We start from the raw sequence: 24362 nt of genomic DNA, 5'->3' as shown, positions 1-24362 counted from the left end.
CTCCAAACACTACTGCACTGGGAACCAAACCTTTAACACATGAGCTTTCAGGGAACATTCTGGAACCAAACTATAACAAGTTGATCTTAAATGGTAAGCAAAATGTGGCTTCTTGGTGAAGTGTAAGTCAGTGTCTCTCCTCTCTTAATGCTATAAAATTTCAATTGACTCTTTTCATTTATGTCTTGACTCACCAATAATTTGATACAAAAGACATGGTGTCTTCAGAGCAGGACCAGGCACTTCATTGTATATAATAAACTTGTATAAAGTGTCTGTGGCTGGAACAGCATATGGAATTTTGGCTGCTTAGATCCTAGCAAGACATTTAATATAGATAAAATATCACCTCATATGGAATCGTTACTTACATATCTCCAATTGCATACTCTAAAACCCTTCACAGCCGTGTTTGGCTGGTTGCTGACTTCTGAGTCTCTTAAGACAAAAGTTTCCTACATTCTCATTTGATTGATCACAATCTTTAAACTTTTCTGTGGACACAGGACCTGTGTCTCTAAAGGCAAATGAAAATTTAATTCTATAGCATTTTTTTCTTGGATATGTTGTTTTGTGTTGCTGGGGATTAAACCCAGGCCCTTTCACATACTGAGCTCATGCTCTATACTGAGCCATGTCCTTAGTCCTTTTTTCTGTGAATAAGAACTGACACTATTTTTTGTCAACTCTGTTGTCCACCCACTGTCATACCCTGCCTCTGACAGAGAGACCAAATGAGCAGCAGGTTGGCGGGCAGGGTTCTAAATCTTTGCTCTGAATACCAAGTAAAACACAAATTCACTCTGGAACTAAGAACCTGGGTTTTTAGAAGAAAAACAAAGATGTTAATAAAATTTTGTCTTAATCAGCTTTCTGTGATTCGGACAAAATACCTGAGACAATCAACATGAAGGACGAAAGGTTTATTTTGACTCACAGTTTCAGAGGTTGCAGTCCATGGTCGGGAGGCCCTGTTGCTTTAGGCCTGTGGCACCACACAGTACATCATGACAGCAATGTGTAGTGGCTCCCTCCACTCAGCTCTCTCCCCTGACCTCTTAGGCCAAGGGTAGTAACAGGGTCTCCCTCTTTGTACAGCCAAACCCCACTCAGACTGTTGTAAACAACCCCTTTATGAAACTATCAAATTGGAAAGTTTTACCTGTCAGGGTCTTGGCTGATACATATGGGTGGTTTTGTTTATTAGAAAAAATCTCCGTGTTAGCTTTCCATTGCTATGACAAATACCTGAGATAAATTAATTTAAAGGAGGAAATATTCATTTTGGCTCATGGTTTCAGAAATTTCAGTCCATGGTTGGTTGGTCCTTTGTTTGGGGGCCTGTGATGAGGCAGAGCATCATGGCTAGAGAGCGTGGCGGAGCAAGACTGCTCACCTCATGGTGGCCAGGAAGCAGAGAGAGAAAAAAGAAGAGACAGAGGTCCAAATATCCCTTTCAAGGTCACATCCCCAGTGTCTAACTTCCTCCCATTAGCCCCCACCTCCTAAAGGATCCAGCACCTTCCAATGGTCCCACAGGCTGGGGACCAACCCTATAACAGGTAAGTCTTTACCTGGGGGACATTCCAGACCCAAGCCACAGCACATTTGATATTTATTACATTAGTGACCATGTCCAGTTAGCTGATTTGTTCTTTGATTAGGTGTCTACATTAGCCACATCACTAAAATAACTTAGGTTCTAAGCTTTTTCTAGAATAAGTTTAGTTCTAGTGGTCCTTAGGTAAGTCACTTATAATTTCACTCAAAAGGGACTAAAAGAATCCATAACTGAAGACAGAATTAGATATACCAGGTCCAAAAATCATGTACCTAACATTCAGCTTCTGTTAGTTGGCAACTCCCCACCCCCTTCATCCATATTTAAAATTTTTGGGGTGTGTGTGCATGCACCAGATGATTCATCCAAGCTGCTCTGGAAGTTGTCTCTGCTGGTGACAGTAAAGCCGATCCGCCCCCAGTCCTCCCCTCTGTCTGGTGAAGATGCTGAATATCAGTTCTGTGGTGTGGTTACCAGTACATCAAGGCCTTCTTTATTTAGGAACAATGCTGTTAGGCAACTTGCTCCCACACGGAGGAGCGTTTCATGTCTTCCTCAGCCAACCTCACTGTCTTCATCTGCATTGCAACCCCAGAAGTGCACATGACAGACAAGAAAGCGAGGTCCTCAGTTCCCACAGAACAGACCCTTCCAACAAATCACCTCCTGGTGTGTAGGTCCATGAATCCCAGGAGATTAGAAACTAAATGATCTTCCAACTTTATCAATGCAGGAACCCTGCTTTCTCTTCCTGTTATATAAATTTAACATTCTGACTAATAACAGAGATTCTGAAATTGCCAGTAGTACCAGCTCCTGGTTTTCTTTTAACAAAGAATTGGGGGACCGATCTATGTTCTGAAGATCAGGACACTACCCATTAAAAAAAGCATTTTTGTGGTAATTGTTCTTTTTTCTCTCCTAGCTATACTCCCTCCATAGATCTCTACATTCTAGTGGAAAGTCAGGTTAAAAAAAAAAAAAAATTACTGTAGCTGTTTGAAGCTAGCCCCAGCAGGCTGCCAACCCTCTCTCCACCTCCCTCTTCTTTTTTCCCTTCCTGGCTCCTAGTCAATGACTAAAGCTCTCCAGGAGTATTTATGGATGGGGTATCTATTGTTGACCTTGTGATTGCACTAATCCCTTGGCTTGAGGCTGCTCTGCTCCACGACAGTCACAAGGGTGATTGGGGTGGGAGTGGGGAGGAGGCCGGTGCATCATCCAGGAACGGTACATGTATTTTTAGAACAGGCCTTTTCCTTTCCTTCCTAGAGTCATCTGTTAATGCAGCAGTTGCCATATCCTCAAAAACTCCCTTTTGGAGATAGGATGGGCCAGTGCTCCTGAATTAAAGGTCAGAGTTCTTGGAGTTGGAGCACTAAAAGCCCCTTTTCCCAGTTGCATGGGACAAATCCAGGAGGCCCAAATTCCTGGGATGGTTGACCATGGAGTAGTATAATGTCCTCAGTAGCCCTGGAGGGGCAGCCAGGTGTTCCTGCCCAGGGACACATGACTGAACAGCCAGGGGGACTGTGGGGCCCATTCCTAAGAAACTTCCGCTTCATTCTGGCAGAATTTAGGGTTTGGCAAGCCTGAGGTCCCTTTGGGGCTCTGCAAAGTAGGCTGGGAAATTGCTGTTAGGTTAAGAGACAAGGGAGATGAAAGGAGGGGTGACTTTGCATATCTGGTAGCATTTGATTGGGTGAGGAGTGAAAACAAAAGTTCTCTGAATGAAAGCTAAAGGAGGACTCTTTGGTTTCTTCTTTTTTTAGTGCTGGGGATTCAATTCCCCCTTGTTAAGACTGGGGAGCTTAAGCTCTGCAACCGAGCTCTCCAATGACCATAATTGCTTCTTATGTTCAAGTTTTGACTCAACCATACAGAAGGTCACTTGTGGGCAAGAGCCTTAGGACACACAAAAATAATTCTCAGTAAGCCCTTGTGGATTCTCATAGGTGGATTTAAATTTTTTTTTTAAATGACACATAGTAATTGTACATATATATGAGGTCATCGCTTTTTATAAATGATTATCATTTGCATTAAATTTTTTTTAAAATGATAATGTCAATGATGGTAGAATCTTACCATAGGCCAGAACTTTGTGCCTTTTTTCTCCTCCCTTTGCTCAGAGAGTACAATGTATGTAGTTTTTAAAATCATTTGGTAGATTTCTATTTTTAAAAAAGATAGTTAGATTGCTCCATGTCTGTTACATGGAACTTCAAAGTTGCTTGGTGGTAACTTTGACTAGGCTTAAAGATTTTCTGTCCCTTAAGAAAACAAAAACAGGTCTAGGGATATAGCTCCATGGTAGAGCTCTTGCCTAGCATGTGCAAGGCCCTGAGTTCCATCCCCTATTACCAAAATAATAATAATAATAATAATAATAATAATAATAATAATAATAATAATAATAAAAGAATATTCAGTTCTCCATGTAGCTCCTTTGAGTAGGTGACATCATGGGGAAGTGGTTTGCAAACTTTAGCCTTGCATCAGAACTGCCTGAGAGCTTGTTCAAATACTAGCTGGACCCACAGCTCCTGATTCAGTACGTCTGGAGTAGGGTTTGAGAATATGCATTCCTGAAGTTATCATGCAATGCTGCTATTGCTGGTCTGGGGACCACACTTTGAGAACCACTACCACAGTGTTAGAAATGTCCTAGGTTCCTCAGAATCAGTAATGCTTATCTCAGCAAAAGAGATTGTTCCTACAGGGAAAGAATAATAGCACTGATTAGCTTTCTAAGATATGGCCCTTTTCTTTTTTGGGGGGGTGGGGCATGATACTGGGGATTGAATCCAGGGGTATTTTATCACTGGGCAATATCCCTAGGCTTTTTTTTTTTTTAAATTTTGAGACAGGGTCTCCCTAAGTTGCTGGGGTCAACCTCAAACTTGTGATCCCCTGCCTCAGCCTCTGGAGTAGCTGGGATTACAGGCATATGCTACCACGCCTAGTTTGTACTATTAAAAGGTCTAATTTTTTAAAAATATCTGATTTTTACTTGATTGTAATTAAAACTTTAATAAATACTGATGTAATACTCCATTGACCAGTTAAAAAAGAAACAGAAAGAAAGACAGGTTTATTTCAGGTCCCCCACCTGGAACTTAATTTAGAGGTTTAAGAAAAGTCCTAGGAATGGACTGACTCACAGCTCTGTGTGAAGAACATAGAGAGGTCTTCTGCACAGCTCATCTCAGAGGGATGATCTCCATCTCAGCGAGGGGTCATCTGCTCCATAATTTAAAGGTTGTCAAAGTGGGACAAAGTTTGCTAAGAAATCACTTGGGGGACCCCACCCAATTTGCCTGCAGGCTCACCAATGCACTTATCTATTCTTTCCACAGCAAATCAGATGTCTGAGCATTTCAAGTCTCCTGCCTCAAGGCCTTATGTCAGTGCTCAGCATTGCTAATCTCAACTTTATTTCCTGCTGCTCCTTGACTTCCCAGGCATGACTTCTCTCACTTAGTTCCTCTGCACATGCTTTCCCTGGATTTAGAGTGACCTTTCCCTGTCCCATCTCACCTACATTCTGTCCACAGAGGTCTCCCTATAAGGAAAGTACACCCCTTGTTCTCCTCTCCTTGACAGGCACCTGCCCCCAGGCTGCCATGGCCTCACTGTGAACCTCCTATGAAGGCCTAATTACCAGAGTGGCCCTGAGTGGTTTACCTCTGACTCCACCCAGGAGGCAACAAGGGACTAGGCCTTACTCCTGGATGGCAGAAGCAGTTTGGTGAAGTTCTGTTGAATGAATGAAACTGCTGAAGACTTAGTCAGTGGCTGACCATCTACTTAGTCTGAAAGTTCTTGGGAGTTTTTTTTTTTTTTTTTTTTTGGTGCTATGGATGGAACCCCAGGTCTCATGCATGATAAAACATGTTCTTTGCCACTGAGCTATATATCCTCAGCCCTGGATATGTTTTTTATTAAAAAAAAAAAAAAGGCAGGGAGAAATGGGTTGTAGGTAAAGACGAAAGCAGGAAATAGAGAGGTTAGATAGAATTACCTAATTACTTCTAGATCACCTGCAATAAAATGAACCCTTCTGCCTAGCCATTGCTGTTTTCCTAAAGCACAGTGACAATGGGTTCCCAGAGCAAACAAATGAAGCTTTAGGCACTGGCTTGTAGCTGGGAGGAAGTTGGAGGTTTTGCATAAAGGGAAGTAAAAGTCCCCCCCAATTACAATACCTTTGAGAGTTTCTACCCATTAGTTCCTGAACTCAGGTTTCCCAAGCCAGCCTTTTCTCCTGGCTGGGTGGCAGCAACCACCCCAATCCCCACCCCCATACACCCTTTGAATTTGATGGCCTTGGGCGGTGGCAAGTTGCTCAGAGGTCTAGATTTTGTGTGCTGGTTGAGGAGATTAGGTTTTCTGTTCTAAATTCAGTATATAAGTCAGCTTCATTTTTGGAGTGATTTTTATACTTGCAAGGTTAATTATATTCCAAGTTCAGAATAAGAGCACTAAAAGCCCGGTTTCCCTCCCTAGCACTGACCATCTAGCAGCTTGCCTTGGGGCAGTTGCGTTTTCAACTCCCTCAACGCTGGTGCACACTTTAACGCTGCTGCTCAGGGTCTACTTCTGACACTCGCAAACCCACCCGTGTGACTGGTTTTGATTCCAAAGTTACACTGCAGAAAACTTGGGCTTGCTTTCCAAGTTCCTCCAGTGACATCACTCTGTCTGAACTCCAATGGCTGCCAGGAAAGCAGGATAAACAAAGGCAACCCCAGAGGGAGTTTTGCAAGTTTCAAATGTTTGATCTCAAAATCGGGCTGAATTTTTATCGGCTGAAACCACCATGGACAGAATATTTCTGGTTAACCTTCTGCACCCGCTATGCCATGCTCAATAGAAAGCATCTCCAACCTTCTGTTAGCCTTTTCAAAGATACCTCCCCTGGGATAAGGGCCTGTCTTCTTCCTGGAACCAATTTAAACCCAAAAGGGCCTTTAAAAATACATTTAATAGTTGGAGAGCATCCCTCCCCTTTTAACTTCTGAGCTCATTCCCTTTGGGAATCAAGTGACATTTAGCTTCTAGTGTGTAAGTTGTTTTTTCTTTAGATTGGTTTTTGTGTAAACATTCCTCTGCAAAACTGTTTTCACATTTTAAGGAAACTTCTTTCAAGTGTCCAGTCAAACTGATTCCTCGTATGTTCCCTTCACTAAAACCCCCACTTCTATTCTCTTTCACCAACTTCCCCATTTCTCAACAGCTCAAATTCAAACTGATTCTACTGTTCCTTAAAGTATTTTCCCCAGTTTCTGAAATGTCTAATTCTCAAGGTTACCTTCCTTGCTCTGCAGCCAGAGCCAGGCCTCCTGAGGTGACCTAGAACAGTAGAAGTAGGGAATCCCAAGCCCATCCCAGTAGATGAGTGTTCTGTCCAGAGGGCATCTGCAGGGAGGACAGAGCTGCCTGGACAAGGGGAGCACTTGCCCCGAGGCTAAGCCAAAGGGAGATGGATTTCTATTTCAAGACTTAAAGAAGGCTGTCAGTCACCAGAGGAAAGGTAGGGAAACTAAGTTCCCTTCTTTAGCCAATAGCTCAATCACTCTTTGAGAGTAACCTCAATGGCCATGAGAGTAACCTTTCCCTTGTCTTTTTTTTTAAATATTGCAATTAAATATACATGTATATGTATGTATATATGTATATGTATATATATGTGTGTGTGTATAATTACACATAAAAAAACCAAAAACATATATACGTATATACATATGATTTTTTTTTTTTGTACTGGAGATTGAATCCAGGAACACTTAACCACTGAGCCACATCCCCAGACTTTTTTCTAGTTTATTTAGAGACGGGGGTCTCACTGAGTTGCTTAAGGCTTTGCTAAGTTGCTGAGGCTGGCTTTGAACTCATGATCCTCCTGCCTCAGCCTCCTGAGCTGCTGGAATTACAGGCATGTGCCACCGTGCCTGGCTGCTTTTTTTTTTTCTTGTTTGTTTTTTGTTTTTGTTTCGTATTGTTCTATTTTTGAGACAGGGTCTCACTGTTTTACCCAGGTTGGATTTGAACTCTTGGGTTCAAGCCATTCTCCTACCTCAGCCTCCTAAGTAGTTGGAACAACATTCATGTACCACTATGCCCACTTAATGTTTCTATTGAAACTTTATTTAGTTTGGTTTGATTTTCCTTATATAGAATATCTTGGTTCCCCATTTGTCAGGGCTTCCTCAACACATAGGCTGGCCAAGGTATAGCTCCAGGGATGCCATTTGCATTAACTACAGTACATCTATCAAGATAATGGGTCACCTCTTCTCTTTTTTTGGAAAGAAGTGCTGGAGATGAACCCCGAGCCTTATACGTACATACGCTGGGTAAGTGCTGTACTACTTACACCACTAGTCAGCCCCTCCTCTTTAAAACTGAGAAATAGCCTTTATTTTTCTTCTGTGCATTCCAAAATATAAAACAGTCGAATGGCGGGAATACCTAAGTAATAGTCATACCACTGCCACAAAGTTGTATGTGGCCTTGGACGGGTCATTTGGTCTCTCATCTGTAAAATAATAGGCTGGGACTAGACCATCTCTATGGTTTTGCCCTCTGGCAATAATATTTTCTGATCAGCAGAAAGGGGTATTACTTTTGGCCAATAAATTACATGATAGGGAACTTTTAATTATTCATTTTCTGCTATCAGTACTGTCGGGGATTTTACCCTAAATAAAGAATAAATGTGGGCTGGGGTTGTGGCTCAAGGGGTAGAGCGCTTACCTAGCATGCATGAGGCACTGGGTTCGATTCTCAGCACCACATAAAAATAAAATAAAGGTATTGTGTCCACCTACAACTAAAAACATATTTTAAAAAAATAGAATAAATGTTTGAAAAGTATGTTTAACCTGATTTAAACATTACAAAATGTATACATGGAGGAAAACATTATGTTACCTCATTAATGCGTATAATTTTTGTGTTTTTATGTACTAGTTAAAAACGAGTTTGATTTAAAAATGAAGTATAAAGAAATACTATAGGGGAGATAAAAATTTCCTCTACTCTCTTAGGGTCCCCATCTGAGACTGACATAAGATGGATTAACTCAGAAGAGCATACAGATTGTATTTACATGTACATGGGATCCTTCACAAGAAAAAAGAATACCCAAAGAAGAGGTAAGCCAGGCACAGTGGTACACACCTGGAATTGAAGCTATTTGTGAGGCTGAGGCAGGAGGATGGCAAGTTTGAGGCCAGCCTCAGCAATTTAGCAAGAACTTGTCTCATAAATAAATAGGACTGGAGATGTGACTCAGTGGCAAAGTGTTTAAAACCTAGTATTGCAAAACAAACAAACAAACAAACAAAAAACACAGAACCAAATACTTAACAGACCAAGGTGGGCAAAGAGTAGTAACTTATGGAAAAGTAACTTGGAAGATTAGGGTTAGTTTAACAAGGTTTGTTGGTACAGATTCTTGGCCTTGACTCTCTGTCTCTGGTGATAAGAATATTTCTTTCCTCCTGGTAGGGGGATGAATCATCTTTCACATAGGAGTTTCATCCCTTGCTTTCTAGAAGAAAAGGGGACTCAGAGTGTCATCTTGCACCTGCTGGGCTTTGTTTTTTGTTTGGCAGTGCTGGGGATGGAACCCTGGTCCTCCAAGTTGCTTTCCACCCCCATCTCTGGCTGCTGCTTTCAAAGAACCCTTAGCCCAAAACAAACAATATGCTAAAGCAGCATATTTATGGGTGGCATGTCCCAAACTCCTTTCTACTCTGGCATTTCAAGTTGCTCAGTCCAGTTCCAACTTTAGCTCTCTGCTTGTAACACTGTGGATTTTGAAGTCCAGTGAATGTGGACTCACTGTGACAAATCTCTCTGCTTTTATCCATTGAAACTGTGGTTGCAATTTCAAAATGTAATAATTATTATCAGCTTGCAAAAGGCCTAAATATTAGCAATTTGTTTTAATTACTCTTTCATACCTACTTTACAGAATAAAGGCAGGAGACATTTCTGTGTCCAACTTGTACTACGTTCCTAACTTGTTTTCTATAACTATAATGTATACTGAATTCCCATCAGATGCTACGTAATAAGTAATCCTGGGCTGGGGATATAACTCAGTTGGTAGAGTGCTTGCCTCACATGCACAAGGTCCTGGGTTGAATCCTCAGCACTACACACACACACACACACACACACACACACACACACACACACAAGCAATCCTAGCTCCTCAGGGAGCTGAGGCAGGAGGATCCCAAACTCAGGGCCAGCCAGGCAATTTGGTGAGACTCTGTCTCAAAATAAAATAAAAAGGGCTGGGGTCTTAGATCAATGGTAGAGTGTTTCTCTCGCACTCACAAAGCCCTTGGCACAATCCCCTGTACTTCAAATAAATAATAAAACAAAACATTAACCTTACTTAAATGAACAGCTTCTAGAAACTGCCAGAACTGGGGAACTGGGCAGCAAGGCATTCATAAATCGTCTGTGCTTTGTCTATAGGTTTATTCTAAAACTGAAGAGCAAAAAACAGGAATATATATATATATATATATATATATATATATATATATATATATTTTTTTTTTTTTTTTCAGTGCTAGGAATGGAACCCAGGGCTTACACGTGCCAGGCAAGTGCACTATCTCTAAACCACATCCCCAACCCTGAAAATATTATTTACTGCAGAACTAAGTATTATGATCAGACCAATAGAGAGGAAAATAGAATCCTCTATCTTTAAACTTGTGCCTCTGAATGAGAATTCTAGAAGCAGCACGTCCTATGGATTACCTCTTTATTTCTTTTGGGCTTTCCTCACCTTCTCTGGGACATACTCAGCTGCTTGTTTCAAGACTCTGTCTTCTAATATGACCTCAGATGATCATAATATGTGCAGTGGCTGGCAATAGAAAGATAGAAAAGAAAATTTAACAAATCAATTCCCAAACCAGTAAAGTTACCCACTGCCCAGCAGAGCCAGACCACTATCATGAATTGCTACTGCCCTTGCAGATATGCATTTCCAATTCTCTTCCTTGATTTTTCTGAGCTTGGGACTTTCTGGGTCATTAAAGACTTAGTCACTAATTTAGTGGTCACTTGGGGTCATATAGCAGCTGTGGCCCTTTAGGACCTCACTTTGGCAAAGCAAACAAAAGAGGCAAAAAGACTGACCAGATGACTTCAGAAATGTAGGAAGCAAAGCTTTCCATTCTAAGTGTTTGTGGGGTTCAAATAATGGCTCATCCAGGATTTTGTTCTCTGTCAAATCACAACTTGGCCACTTATCTGGCAAAGATTATAACCCAGTGCTAAAGAGGACAGTGGAGGAACACTCACTTCACTACCCACCTTTTGTGATATCAAATCCCAGAAAGGAGGTTCAGGAGTCTCTTTTTAGTCTATAATATCCAAGAAGCCTGTGTCAGGAGTTCTACTTATGAGGTGACAAATGCAGAAAGAGTGCTCCTGAAATTAACTTATAATCTAACAAATGTGCAAAAGTAGAAAATTAGAGCTGTGCTTCTCAATTGCTCAGTGGTATGTTGCAGGTGATTTATTACTAATAGGTCACTAAAATCTGTAAATGGCTATTTTGAAAATATAAATTACAGTGGATTCAAGGTCATCTTTTAGTATTAAAAAATTTTTTTTGTTTTGTTTTTTTAAGTCCTCTGGCTGGGGACATAGAACAGTGGTAGAGTATGTGCTCAGCATGTATAAAGTTCTGTGTTCCATGTTGCTTCTCAGCAAAAAAAGAAAAAAAAAAAATCCTCCGCAGGAATCCTTCTAAAGGAGAGAGTTGGAGAGTTGCTTTTTAAGGACATTTAGGTATGAAGAGATAGGACTGAAAACAAACCCTGAAAAAGACAGATCATATGGAGGAATTTTTGTTTGCTATTGTGATTTGAAATAGATAAACCTTAGAAGGGGAATGGGGTGGTCTAGGCAGTGTGACTGAAGATAGGGATTCCAAATTAAGTCACCTAGATTCACATCTCTGACACCTGCCACAACGCACCAAGTGTGGAGGAAAGTGTGAAACAATAGAAGACAGGACAGGCACTGTGCATCTCCAAGAGTCTCCCAGACCATCTCTCTGGAACCCTCTCACTAGGAGCTACTTAAAGTCACCTCTATCATTCCAGAAGTCTAGCTCACCACAACACCAGACTGGCCCTACTGGTATTTCAATCAGAGTGGTCAGGTGGATGGTGCCAAACCATAGGATGGAATCAGATAGCAGAGCTGGGTCTTTGGTATGCCTCGCCAGCAAGTTGGGCAAGCTTACCCCAGTTATTTCATTAACCTCATGATAATACAATCCTGCATTTGGGGGGACTGAAAAATGTGGACTCCTTGTATTTCTTATGGAGAGGTTTATTTTGCAATAAATATTTAGTATCTAGCCCCAGAGCATGATAAGCATTCAGTAAGTACTAAATATTACTAGGCATGTCTAATATTCAGATTTAAGTTGCAGTCCTATGAATTTAACTTGTTTTATAGTAGGTGTACATCCATGGAATTTTTGTATTCTTTTTATTTTTTTGGTGAACATTTTCTTAAAAAGATGCTAATGTCCATATTTGAGTCCACACAAGTATAGAGATTAGAGATAGCAATTAGACACAAAATAATAAGAACCCACTGGAGGAAGGAAGCTGGGTTGAAAGCCCACCATAAGAAGACAAGCCTACCTAGAATTAGCAATCTAGGGAGGGCATCGAACATTGCAAAGCCATAGAATGGAGATTCGAAATCAATCCAACTTGTATCTTTGAGAGTCAAGGAAATCCATAAGTAATAACTCAGCCAAAAACACACATACAGCATCATTCAACGCTTTCTTAAATGAAGAGAAGGGGGTGCCCTGTGGGACTGCGTATACATTCTTACTGTTCTAAGGGAGAATGTGATGCAGATGAGGATTATTCATGATATGTACAAAGCACAGATGGCCTGAGTGCCAGCTTGACTCTGCCACATGCTAGCTTAGGTCTGGTTTCCTCATCTGTAAAATAGGGATGATAATACACGTTGTCTATAAAGTCTGTAGACCTAAGTAAATACACATAATACCATTAAGGACATCTTCCAAGGACATCTTCTCTCTCTCTCTCTCTCTCTCTCTCTCTCTCTCTCTCTCTCTCACACACACACACACACACACACACACACACACACACACACACACTTTTTATGGATACAGTGTATTAGCACTTAGTCAGAAAAAAAATGTGAGACTTTGAAATAGGCCAAGAAAGCTTCAAGGGTGCTCATATTAGCTCACCCATCTGTGTTATCTCCAACTTTTATTGTCCTTCAGTATAAGCTCATTTAGGGTAGGAACTTCATAATTCCAGCACTGAGAACAGTAGAACTAAACACCAAGAAACCTCCCACAAACAATATTGTAGATAGTCAATGAATCATTTTTAAGTGATAATTTTTCTTTCTTATGGTGCTGGCAATAGAATCTAGAGCCTCATACATGTTAGGCAAGGACTCTATCACTGAGCTAGACCTCCAGCCCAAATAATGAGTGAATTAGAACAGGTGCTGGGGAATTTTTTTGCAAAGTACCAGATAGTAAACCAAATAGATGTGCTGGGCCCTATGGTCCCTCTTGCCACTGTCAATTCTGCTGCTGTAGTGTAAATGAATGAGCATGGCTGTTACAAAAAAAGTTTATTCCAAGGACACTGAATTTGAATTTAATATAATTTTCACATGACATGAAATATTATGCTTCTTTGGGGGGTGGGTGCATTTAAAATTGCAAATCCCACTCTTAGCTAGAGGATCATATAAAAATAGGAATTGAGCTGGATTTGGTTCTGGTCTGTAGTTTGCTGATTTCCCAATTAGATAATGGATATGTCAAGGGCAAGAATTATACCTGTTCATGCAACTTTAAATCTGGCCCTTCTAACATAAAAGGCATTCAAATGATGTTTGTTAAATTAAGTAACAAATGGATGGAGGCAAAAGAAAGATACTTCAGGGGAGTGATTTGCTAAATCATTTCAGACCGATCTCATTGATAGTGATGACAGGATGATGGCTTGGTCATGCCCTTCGTGTGGGTGGGGTGGCAATGACTAGTCCCCAAAGCATCAACCAAGTCTTTTGTCATAATCACTTTTATCTGAAATCTTAAGTGACATGAGAGTTTCATATGCCTGAAAACTGCCTTAAATCTTTTCTAGAAAAAAAAGTAGAATTATAAATAAACTCAAATAATAGTTGCTGATCAAAAAAATTAAAAATAAAAAGGGACTAGCCTTACATTGTAAGATAGTACTTTTCCAGACAAAGTAGAAAAACTGTCAGACTATTAAATTATTGGCATTAGTTATATAGAGACCAGAGCTAGGATTTTTCCAGAATTAAAACAAACAACAACAACAAAAAAAAGGCAGAGCAATGTCCAAAGGCATGGATAGGCTCAGAATTTGATCCACCTACAGAAATGAAATGTACCCAATTGGAATCTACAGATGTACAGATGCTACCTAAGTTTCCTCCTGATACACATGCCTCCCTCCCCCTCACTCATGTTGTCTCCCAAACAGCCCAAAAGCATTTGCCTGCAGCCAAGTGGATTCTGAGGATCATGTGTCCATGCACATGAACACTGACTTACAAAGTTATGCATACAAAGGTACAACTATATTTTTGCTTAGGGCGTCATAACTCTATTCTTTTTTTTCTTCATTGTGCCTATGATCTAATTTCATAGAGGGCTCAACCAAATGTCAATTTGGCTGGTAGACTTTCAAATAAGAATCCCATAAAAAGAATCATTCCTCAATATAGGACTATGTCCAAATAAATCAGGAGAATAGCTATGTCAGGAGAATATGACTGGAATGTAAGGGAAACCTGAGAAGAAATTGGAAAAAAGCTCAGGTTTTAACAGTAAATTTAAAATGTTAGAATATGCAAACACTTGAGCAGTTTTAAAGAGAACATAGAGCCATAGAGTTGTTCCAAACTCCTGGTATTTCACAGGTATCTAGGAAAGAGGTAGACAAAATGAAACAGATTGTCCTGGGGCCCCAGAGAGCAGGTTCTGGCCCTGATCCTAGCTCTCATCTGACCTTGACTTGGGGTCTTTTCACAGAATATGCAAAGGAAGGCTTTCTTTCTTTTAGGGAAAACTAACTCATATTGATTTATTCCTTCTAACTATTATTTATTTATTTATTTTTCGGTACTGGGGATTGAACTCAGGGTAACTTAACCTGAGCCACATCCCAGCCTTTTTTGTATTTTATTTAGAGACAGGCTCTCACTGAGTTGCTTAGGGCCTCATTGAGTTGCTTAGGGCCTCACTAAGTTGCTGAGGCTGGCTTTGAACTCCCAACCCTCCTGCCTCAGGCTCCTGAGCTGCTGGGATTACAGGTGTGTGCCACAGCACTTGGCTATTCTTTCTAATTTTTTAAAAGTTACTAAATATATCTTATTGAAAAAGAGATTGCCCATTGCCCACTTTGCTATAAGCACAGTAATTCTTTTGGCAGTGTTGGGGATTGAACTCAGAGCCTCATGCGCACTAGGAAGTGGTAGTCATCTACCACTGAGTTTAATTATCATCGTTAAAGTAAGGACCAAGAGTTCATAGTCCATTCTTGTGCCATATAAGTACAAATGTTTGAACAAAACAGGGAGATGTAGGGGCTGGGGTTATGGCTCCGAGGTAAAGCGCTCACCTGGCATATGTGAGGTACTAGGTTTGAGCCTCAGCACCACATAAAGATAAATAAATAAAGGTATTGTCCATCTACAACTAAAAAATTTTTTAAAAAAAGTAAGAGGGAGATGTAAGGGACAGGAAAAAGGGGAAAGACACAAACAATGGCAGTTTCTTCCACCAGTGCCTACACTGGCTCAGCACCTGTGGATGCTTTGTACACCACTGAGCTAGACCTCCAGCCCAAATAATGAATGAATTAGAATAGGGGCTGGGAAATTTTTTTTTGCAAATAACCCCAAACCAGTGGGACAAGATGTGAAAGGGCAAATGTTGAGGGCTAGCCATAAAAGAAGGAAAGATTTCTTTGCAACTTTTCTGTAAATATAATCTTATCCTAAAATAATTTTAAAATGTTTAGAGAAGCCAGAGGTATTTCAACAAATATTCCAATAGGCTCATCGTTTTACCAGACCTCTGGAATTCTGATTTCTATCTATGTGACATTGTGATGAATGATCTTGTTGTTTCCTGAAACTCGTTTTCTTAATTCAAAGCCTTGGATTCAACTTTAAATTTTATCACATTTCTGAAAATATGTGGTAAACTCATGACTCAGTCACTTGGTGGTTTAACTAACACATGAGTATTAATTACTTGTGGTTACTGAATTGAAGTGACATTGGTGGAAAACATTAAATTACCCCAATCTAGTTAGGATTTAAATAAAAGATCTTGTTTATAGCTTATACACATATTTATCATCTTGAATTGAACTGTGCCAAGAGAGTTGCATACAAGAACTTGTAATTAAGGAAAAATCTTATTTCTAACAGAGGAAGTTTATTTATCTTTTTCTTTTTTGTGGTGCTGCAGATGAAACCCAGGGCCTCAGGCTTGTTCAGCAAGTGCTCTACCATGGAGCTACAGCCCTGAGGTTTCATTTTTTTTTTTTTTTAATTTTATTCATCTATGTTTATGTGGTGCTGAGGATTGAACCCAGCACCTTGAACATGCTAGGTGAGCGCTGTACTGCTGAGCCACAACCCCAGCCCGGTTTCATTTTTTTTTTTTTTTAGCTGCATGGCAGGTTAGGTTTTGGAAATGGGGGCAAAACAGAAATGGGGTTCTGAATCTTCATAGGCCATCCTCTGTGGCCATGAGGAGGAGGGAGGTTGGTATGTTGGGGATGGGAGGAGGAAAGAAAAATTTTGCTTTTCTTCTTTTTTAAAAATAGATTTTCTTTTTTAGAATAGGCCCACATGCTTTTATCCTATAAGTGCCCCCTCCTAACTTCCTCTTTTTTTCTCTCCAATGCAGTCGAGGGTTGCAAAGGAATTTTTATGCTATTTTCTGAAGTCAGCTTCATATTCCTAAAGTTTTAATTTCTTCAAGTTATCATAAGCACTGTTCATCAGTAACAACGTGTTCTAACTGTATAGTTGACTTTTTAAAACAGGGAGGTTTGTAGCTAGGTGTAGAACACACGTTCACCATACAAGTAGTCTCAGGTTTAATCCCCAGAACCATATTAAATACTTAGATACTGCAATCACAAGTTATTTTTTTCTCTCCTATAAAACCCTGGGCCAATCCAATAGCATCTCTCCCCTCCGTGACATAAAGTTTAATGACGTTTTAAGTTTCTCAAAATAATTTTGTGTACCTCCCTATCCTATACCCATACCTCTACACAGGGGTTGACCCCAGGGCTTCCTGCAAGTACTCCACCACTGAGCTACATCTCCAGCCTTTAAAATAGTTCTAAACTTTTCAGGCCCCCAACCCAAGGCATTCAAAACTGAAACCCAGTACACACATATATACATGTAAGTATAATCAAATGTTCCTAAAACAGTACTCACCTACACCATGGGCTTGAACAACAAGCATTCATCCTTTTGTGTTCTCTTCTCATTCAGTCTCTTAACAGGGTTTGTCTTTCCGTTTGAAAGGCATGGCCCTAAAGACTGCAAGACTTTGGGAGTGGAGCCCTCCAGTGACCATTCACGCACATTTGCACTGGAAGCTGATGTAGGAAGTAAAATCACATTTTATTTTATTTTTTTTTTAGAATTTTTAAAATATTTACTTTTTAGTTTTCGGTGGACACAACATCTTTGTTTGTATGTGGTGCTGAGGATCGAACCCGGGCCGCATGCATGCCAGGCAAGCGTGCTACCGCTTGAGCCACATCCCCAGCCCCGAAATCACATTTTAGATGTCATATTTTCTTGCTGATAAATGGTGAAGTGATAAAAATCAACTGATAAATAAAAAACAGGTCTGGAAAAGTCAGGACTTCATAAACAAATTTTAGCAGGAGCCAACCTCTCAAAGAAATAGAAGGCACACTGATTATTGTACACCACCATGAGGGCCTGGACTCTTTCTTTCTTTTGGTACCAGGGATTGAACCCCAGGGACACTTAACCACTGAGCCACATCCCCAGCCTCTTTTTTATTTTTTATTTTGGGACAGGGTCTCACTATGTTGCTTAGGGCCTCCCTGAGTTGCTGAGGCTGGCTTTGAACCTGCAATCCTTCTGCTTCAGCTTTCTGAGATTCTGGGATTACAGGCATGTGCTGCCATGCCTGGCCAGGGCTTGGACTCTTAATATGCTAGTAAAATATTGGGATTATGCCTGCATTCACCAGGTAATTGTGTCATTTTAATGTCTAGAAGAAAAATACCTAAGTCTATACATGACATCTCATAGTTGAATATTTGTGATTGAGTTTGCACATCCAAAGAACTCAACACATTTTGATTTATTCTCAGAAAAGCAGAAAATACAGGTTAGTCAACTCACAGGGGGTGTAACTCAACTACTGAGTCTGTGGGCCTTTTCCAGAGAATTTAGAGTGTGTCTGCTTGAATCATAGGGACACTGGCTGGGTATAGCAGCCATGATGACACTCTCACCCTTGGGGGAAGACTTCAAGAACATAGCCAGTTTCTTCATCTAGGGGACAAAAACTGTGGTCCAGAGAGGAGCAGGCTGCCAGAGAAAATGAGAGCAGAGTCTTGGATGTTGATTTGGGATTTGAGCCCAGTCTTTTTCCCTTATCATGTGATGTGGGCTGGTGACTTCACCTTTCTGAATGCTGTAGCCAAAGCAAACATGGGGAAAATTTCTGCACACTGGTCAGCTATGAGAAACCCACTATTATCGACACATCCCAAGCAGGTATTTTAATGACTTTAAATGGAAGAAATTGGGGGATCTTTTGTCTGGCACAGCATCATAGAGGGGAACTTGTAAAATCACAAAATTGCAGGAAGGTTTCCTCTGGTGTTCTCAATCCAAAATCCCATGCAGCTGACCCAAACTAGGACCACAATCCATGTCTCAAACTTCTATGCTCTTCCCATCTGACAGGGCTCCCTGAAAAAAAGGAGAGTTGGAGTTTCTTTTCCCTGAACACTGCTGCTTCAGAATTGCAATTGATTATGCAGTTTTGATTTGGGGTTCATATTCTCATACTTCTGAACTTTGGTGATATGATCAGGCAAAGTCTTCTCTGCTATCCATTGAATTATTCCTACATGAGATGAAGAAAGGGCAAGACAATTCACTTAGTGAATAAGAAGTCCTCTGTATTGTTAGCTACTATATTCCAGAGAGTGGTCTTAAGGAGAATGGGAATTGAAATCAGAGAAATCTGAGTTCAAATGCTAGTGCCACCTTCCTAGCCAACTGATGTTATAAGTGTGTTAGCCTCATTTCCCCCATCAGTTAAAAAAACAATCCTACTTACATGGAATAGGTGATGTGCCATATTTGTTAGGAAACCTGGCACACACAAAACTCAAATATCAGTTACCCTTTCATTTAAATTGGATAAAAAATAAATTTCTGTTAGCTGAGGTATATCTGTTCTTGAACATTTGTTTCCATAGGAATAGAACTTCAAAGAATTGTACATTTTGGCAAAAGAAAAAGAGATAATAGAAATCTGGTATTTTATAGCTGGCATAGGCCTGGGCAGTCTTGAGGTAGGTGGTAACACACAAACAGGAATTTCCATTTCCCACGTTATAACTCAATTGCCCCAACTTTGGAACCTCTTCTTTTATTTATTTATTTTAATTGTAGTTGGACACAATATTTTATTTTTATGTGGTGCTGAGGATCGAACCCAGGGCCTTGTATGTGCTAGGCAAGTGCTCTACCACTGAGCACAACCTCAGCCCTGGGACCTCTTCTTATCCTCAGTTAATTTTCAATTCCTTCCCTTCTTGCTATGCTCAGATAAAACAACAAAGTTAGGTAACTTTAAATTTCCAAAGCTTTGTAATTTTGGTATGCCGAAGAAAACCAATAAGATCATTCAGGTTTACAAGGAAGCCATCATTAGAATTTATTTTATTTATTATGAGGTGCTGGGGATGAAACCAGGGTTTCTCACATGCTAGTCATAGACTCTACTATCCAGCCTCTGAAAATTTCTTAGATTCTAGGTTTTAGATGGTGATAATTGTTTACCGAGGACCTGAGGGCCAGGCACTATGCTAACGTTCCTGCTGGACTCTTCACAATCATCTTCTGAGGTACAAACTGTTAGGCCAGAATTTTAAAAAACTGAAGCCCTTGGAGATAAGTAACTGAGAAGCTGTGGTCTGATCCTAGGTAGAACCCAATCTGTGTTATTCAGAATAGCCTAGTATTTACCCCGTGTGAACATCCTTTCTGTTAAGTTTTCCCTTCTAGACATGTTCAGCACTGTCTGAACAATTCCATGCCTTCTTGTCCCATACTGGGGGTTAGACTTATCTTGAAGATCAGAAGCACCACTGTTCCCACCCTTAGGAATACACCTTAGGTAAAATAACCCATAATGACTGAGTTAAGAAATGTAGACAAGGAATGGCTTTCTTTTGGGAAAAAAAATAGTTTTAATTAGCATATCATTTATACTTAAATGAAGTTTCAATCAAACATGAAAAAGTGATTTTTTTCATGTTTCATTTTAAACTGCAAATGCAGCAGTATTTGGTGAACAAATATAGTTAAACCACATTTGGGACTGATTGGTTCTTATATGCCTAGAAACTTACAAAATGATATAAATCCATACAAACCTGGGAGGACTTGGATTTCAAGAGCTTAAAAAAAAGAATAAGCGTCTATTAGTATTTAACCTATTTTGAGTAAAAACCACAGGGTTTGGTAACATATAGCCTTGGTCATATCACTCCTCTCTCTGTATTGCAGTTGCTACTGTGAATGAACTTAAATTGCCTATGTGTTTTTTTCATATTTTGCCTACTTTGCCATGAGAAACTTTAAAAAATATATTTTTTTAGAAGTAGTTGGATATAATACTTTTATTTTGTTGATTTATTTTTATGTGGTGCTGGGGATCGAACCCAGGGCCTCGCACGTGCTAGACAAGTGTTCTACCGCTGAGCCACAATCCCAGCCCCATGAGAAACTTTTTTGTCATGACCTACTACCCATAAATTTGTATCTGAAGTTAATCTCACAAACCAATATTTATCCTTAACTTGTGCAATGACTTCTGGTATTTGCTGTCACAGTTTCATAAAAATGTGGCCACCGGGGATATAGCTCAGTGTAGAGCACTTGCTGAACATGTCTGAGACCCTGGCTTCCATCTCTAGCAGATCTGGAAAAAAAAAGAAAATTGATTGCTAAGATGATCCTGTGTGGAAAAAACAAATACCCCCCCCCACACACACACACACAAAAAAAAAAGCCAAAAAAACATTGGTGTGTTGGACTTGGTGGTGTGTACCTGTAATCCCAGCTACTCAGAAGACTGAGGCAGGAGGCTTAAGTTTGAGATCAACCTGGGCAACTCAGTGAGACCCTCAGCAACTTAACAAGAACTTGCCTCAAAATAAAAAGGCCGGGGTAGATGTAGGTTAGTAGTGCACTTACCTGCCATGGGCAAGGCAAGTTCACTCCCAGTACCACTAAAAAAAAAACCAAAACACTGGTGGTCTTAAGTTATACAAGAATAAAGCTCTTTTAGAAGAGTAGAGGATAAGTTCCATCTTATTTTTCCCAATAATTCTCAGAAAAGGAGATTATTCCTGTGATTTTTATAGGGTTCTCTTTGCAGTTCAGGAACACACTGAAGTGAAACATTCCTTTGAGGAACTTTATTGACTGCAATGTCTTAGGATGGTCAAATGGTAAGATTGTGATAGGGCTCTTGTTTCCTTAGGGGATCCTTACCTAGACTTCAAATGGAGCTTTGACTCTATCTTTTCCAGTAATACAACCCATGAAATTTCCTGTCTGCTCCCCTTGAGGGGAGAGTTGGCCTGGCTAGTATTGAAAAAGTTTTTCCTGGTATTAACCTAGAAGAAACAAAAAAACTTCAACTATTTTCTGTGGGCCGTAATGTCGACACAGCTCTGGCTCATCCTGTGCCCTTCAACAAGTCAGCAAGCTTGAGGTGACTTAGCTTCTTAGGACTTGAAAAATACTCAGGGTAAGACAGTCTTGAAGCAAAAACAAGAAACACCCACCCAGCTAAAAACTGTTTGCACAGATGCAAAGTCATGGATATTTACATGGCAAGGTCTGAATCCCAAAGTTTGTTTTGTTTTTAATTACACACTCAGCCAAATGCATAAAACCTCAAAAGTGAGTGTAGGGAAAAATGTCATCTTTCCTATTTTTAGACTGAAATATGGAACTCATAAAAATAAGCAAAGCTGCTGTAAATTTTCACACTTGGGGATAAAATGAATTATAACTAGAAACAACACCACCACACACACACCCAGATCTAACAGTGATAAACAGTTTTTATTCAGGCAATGAAACATGGAAAAAATATATTAGTAATCATTATAATAATTTCATTTGTGTGAGTATAACTTTTACAAATATTTACCTGACATATAAAAGGGAAATTACTATGTATATAAAATTTATGCAGATGATTATTCCACACAACACAATCCTGATAGCAGTAGTCAATGCAGCACTCACCCTTGCAGGTGAGGGGCCCCTCACACTCTTCGGGGAGCCCATGGGGACACAGTGGAAGCAGATGTGCAATAAACATTTACTTGTTGGCACATTAGTACAATGGATATCTATTGGCAAACACACACTTGCTAACAGCAATACTAAAAAGTTTACTGCTACCTCTGAGGTTTAAAAAAAGCCCGGATCCTGTCCCAGTAGCTGGGAAGGACCCAGGCTGAGGCTGAGGCTTAGGGTGTGGTAACCTACACACTGCCCTGTATCTGTACTGGGCGTGGCTTCAGAGTTCAAATTTTTTATGTCCATTTGAAAGTTATTCATAAATATAGAGTATCGATTAATGATGTGACTAGGAAATACTCTTTGGAGTATATTCCAGATACCACTAAAAATGGCAGAGGGAGGGAGAAAGTGGCATCCTGACAGTTGGAAAGTAAAAAGTCGACACAGGGAAGGTTCAGGCCACACCTCAGCTTCAAGCCTGGCCTCCTCTGTACAAGTTGAAGCATTATACAGACTGCCACAGGCCAGCATCACACACAATATCTCCATATTAGAACTATAACCAGAATATATATATATATTTATATATATTTATATAATAGCTGTAACCATATTATAGTTAATAAAGTCATTCCTTAGGAATCTTGTTTGTCCAAATCTAACTGCATGCTAAGAGGCACAGAAATGGGATTGCATTTGGACAAAAAACTATGAAAGTGCAATCTTTAGTCTCCAGATTCAAGTTTGGTGCTGGGGAGTGGGTCTTCACTGGAGAATGCTGCTGGATATATGACCTTCTAGAGGAGATCCTTGGAGAAAAGAGTCTATTATATCAACTCTTTCACTTTTCCTGTATAGGAGACTCAAGGATTGAGAGGCAGTTTGTTCTCCTCCACCCCTGCCCTCAGGGCTGGGGCTGGAACTCTACCACTAGAGTTAGTAGGCAAGCACTCTACCACTGAGCTCATCCCCAGCCCGTACATTATTAAAAAAAAAAAAATAACTGGAATCTAGAGGCCAGTCAAACCATTTTGGACAGAGGTCTCCTCAAAAAAATTCTTTATTAAAATCTTTGAAAGAAGATGACTTTTTAGACTAAGCTTTGGCTTGACATTCTGGGATTCCCAGACTATATTTGTTCTTCAATAAGCAAATAATAATTTGTTAGCTTTTAAAATTCTTCAGAATATATACAGCTTTATTTTAAAATCCCTTGCTTGAGTCATTTTAATCTTTCAAGACCTGGTTTCTCTCTTCCTAAAAACAGGATAAAAAAGTCTGTGAGCAAGCTCACACAGTTATACAACCACAAGGAGACAACAGTCATAAACAGTTAATGAGATGGCTACCAACTGTAATGAAAAACCAAAAGGAAGTAAAAAGGGGGTGCTTCAGAATGCTTACTACAATAAAAAAGGATATGCTGAGTCACTTCCAACCCAGTGTACCAATGCTTATTCTTAAAAAAAACAAAAACAAAACAAAACAAAAAAAACCCTGAAGCAAGCAAACACACACACAAACAAAAATCCCCCAACCCCTTCATGAGGCACAGAGCTGCCATATTTCCTTTTACCTTTTCTGAGGGTGAGTGCTTTAACTTGGCTGCTCAGTCAGTTTAAGAACATTTGGGGCAGTTTATTCTCCCTATTTATAATTAGAACTAATTCAGGGCTATTTAAAAGATATCTAAGTATGTGCCGGGGGGTTGTACCAAGTGTGGATAAGTAGGAAGAGCCATTGGCTGGAAAGAAGATTTAACTTGAGCTATTCTCCAGAACTACAGGCGAATCTCCCCTCAGATCCCATAACTTCTGGAAGTCTGCTGAATCCTGTTTTTCACTGTCATATGCTTCTGCACTTCCTAATTTGGGCTGCATATGAAGAAGCTAGAAACCATGTGAGAACACGGGGCCTTTCAAGATTTCCAGAGCAGTTTTACAGAACAAAAAAGGTTTAGGGAAATCACCGGCTTCAAGTAGCTCACCTAATTAGAGTAAATCCTGGGAGGTCTGATGTGACCAACTATCTAGACTACACAGTAAACCGTTCAGTCCATTTTCTTTCAAAATACTGCTAGATAAAAGTTATCTACACTTTGGCAAAGTCAGAAACTGAAGAAATGGCT

The 24362-nt window shown here is 40.0% G+C and overlaps 1 long non-coding RNA gene across 6 annotated transcripts in view; it reads left to right on the top strand.

Annotated features, from left to right (window-relative positions):
* Positions 1-24362, top strand: part of LOC113193907 (uncharacterized) — a 106497-nt gene that overhangs the window by 32107 nt on the left and 50028 nt on the right. For 2 of the 6 annotated variants that reach the window (XR_013342395.1, XR_013342396.1), the window contains exon 2: positions 8614-8721. The exons of the other annotated variants lie outside the window; for them this stretch is intronic. This is a non-coding gene — a long non-coding RNA (uncharacterized LOC113193907). The remainder of the gene's footprint in view (positions 1-8613; positions 8722-24362) is intronic. 6 annotated transcript variants of the gene reach the window in all.

Source organism: Urocitellus parryii, chromosome 14 (genome assembly GCF_045843805.1).
Source record: "Urocitellus parryii isolate mUroPar1 chromosome 14, mUroPar1.hap1, whole genome shotgun sequence".
In the NCBI taxonomy this organism is placed as follows: Eukaryota; Metazoa; Chordata; class Mammalia; order Rodentia; family Sciuridae; genus Urocitellus; species Urocitellus parryii.
This window is presented reverse-complemented; position numbering and strand designations above follow the sequence as displayed.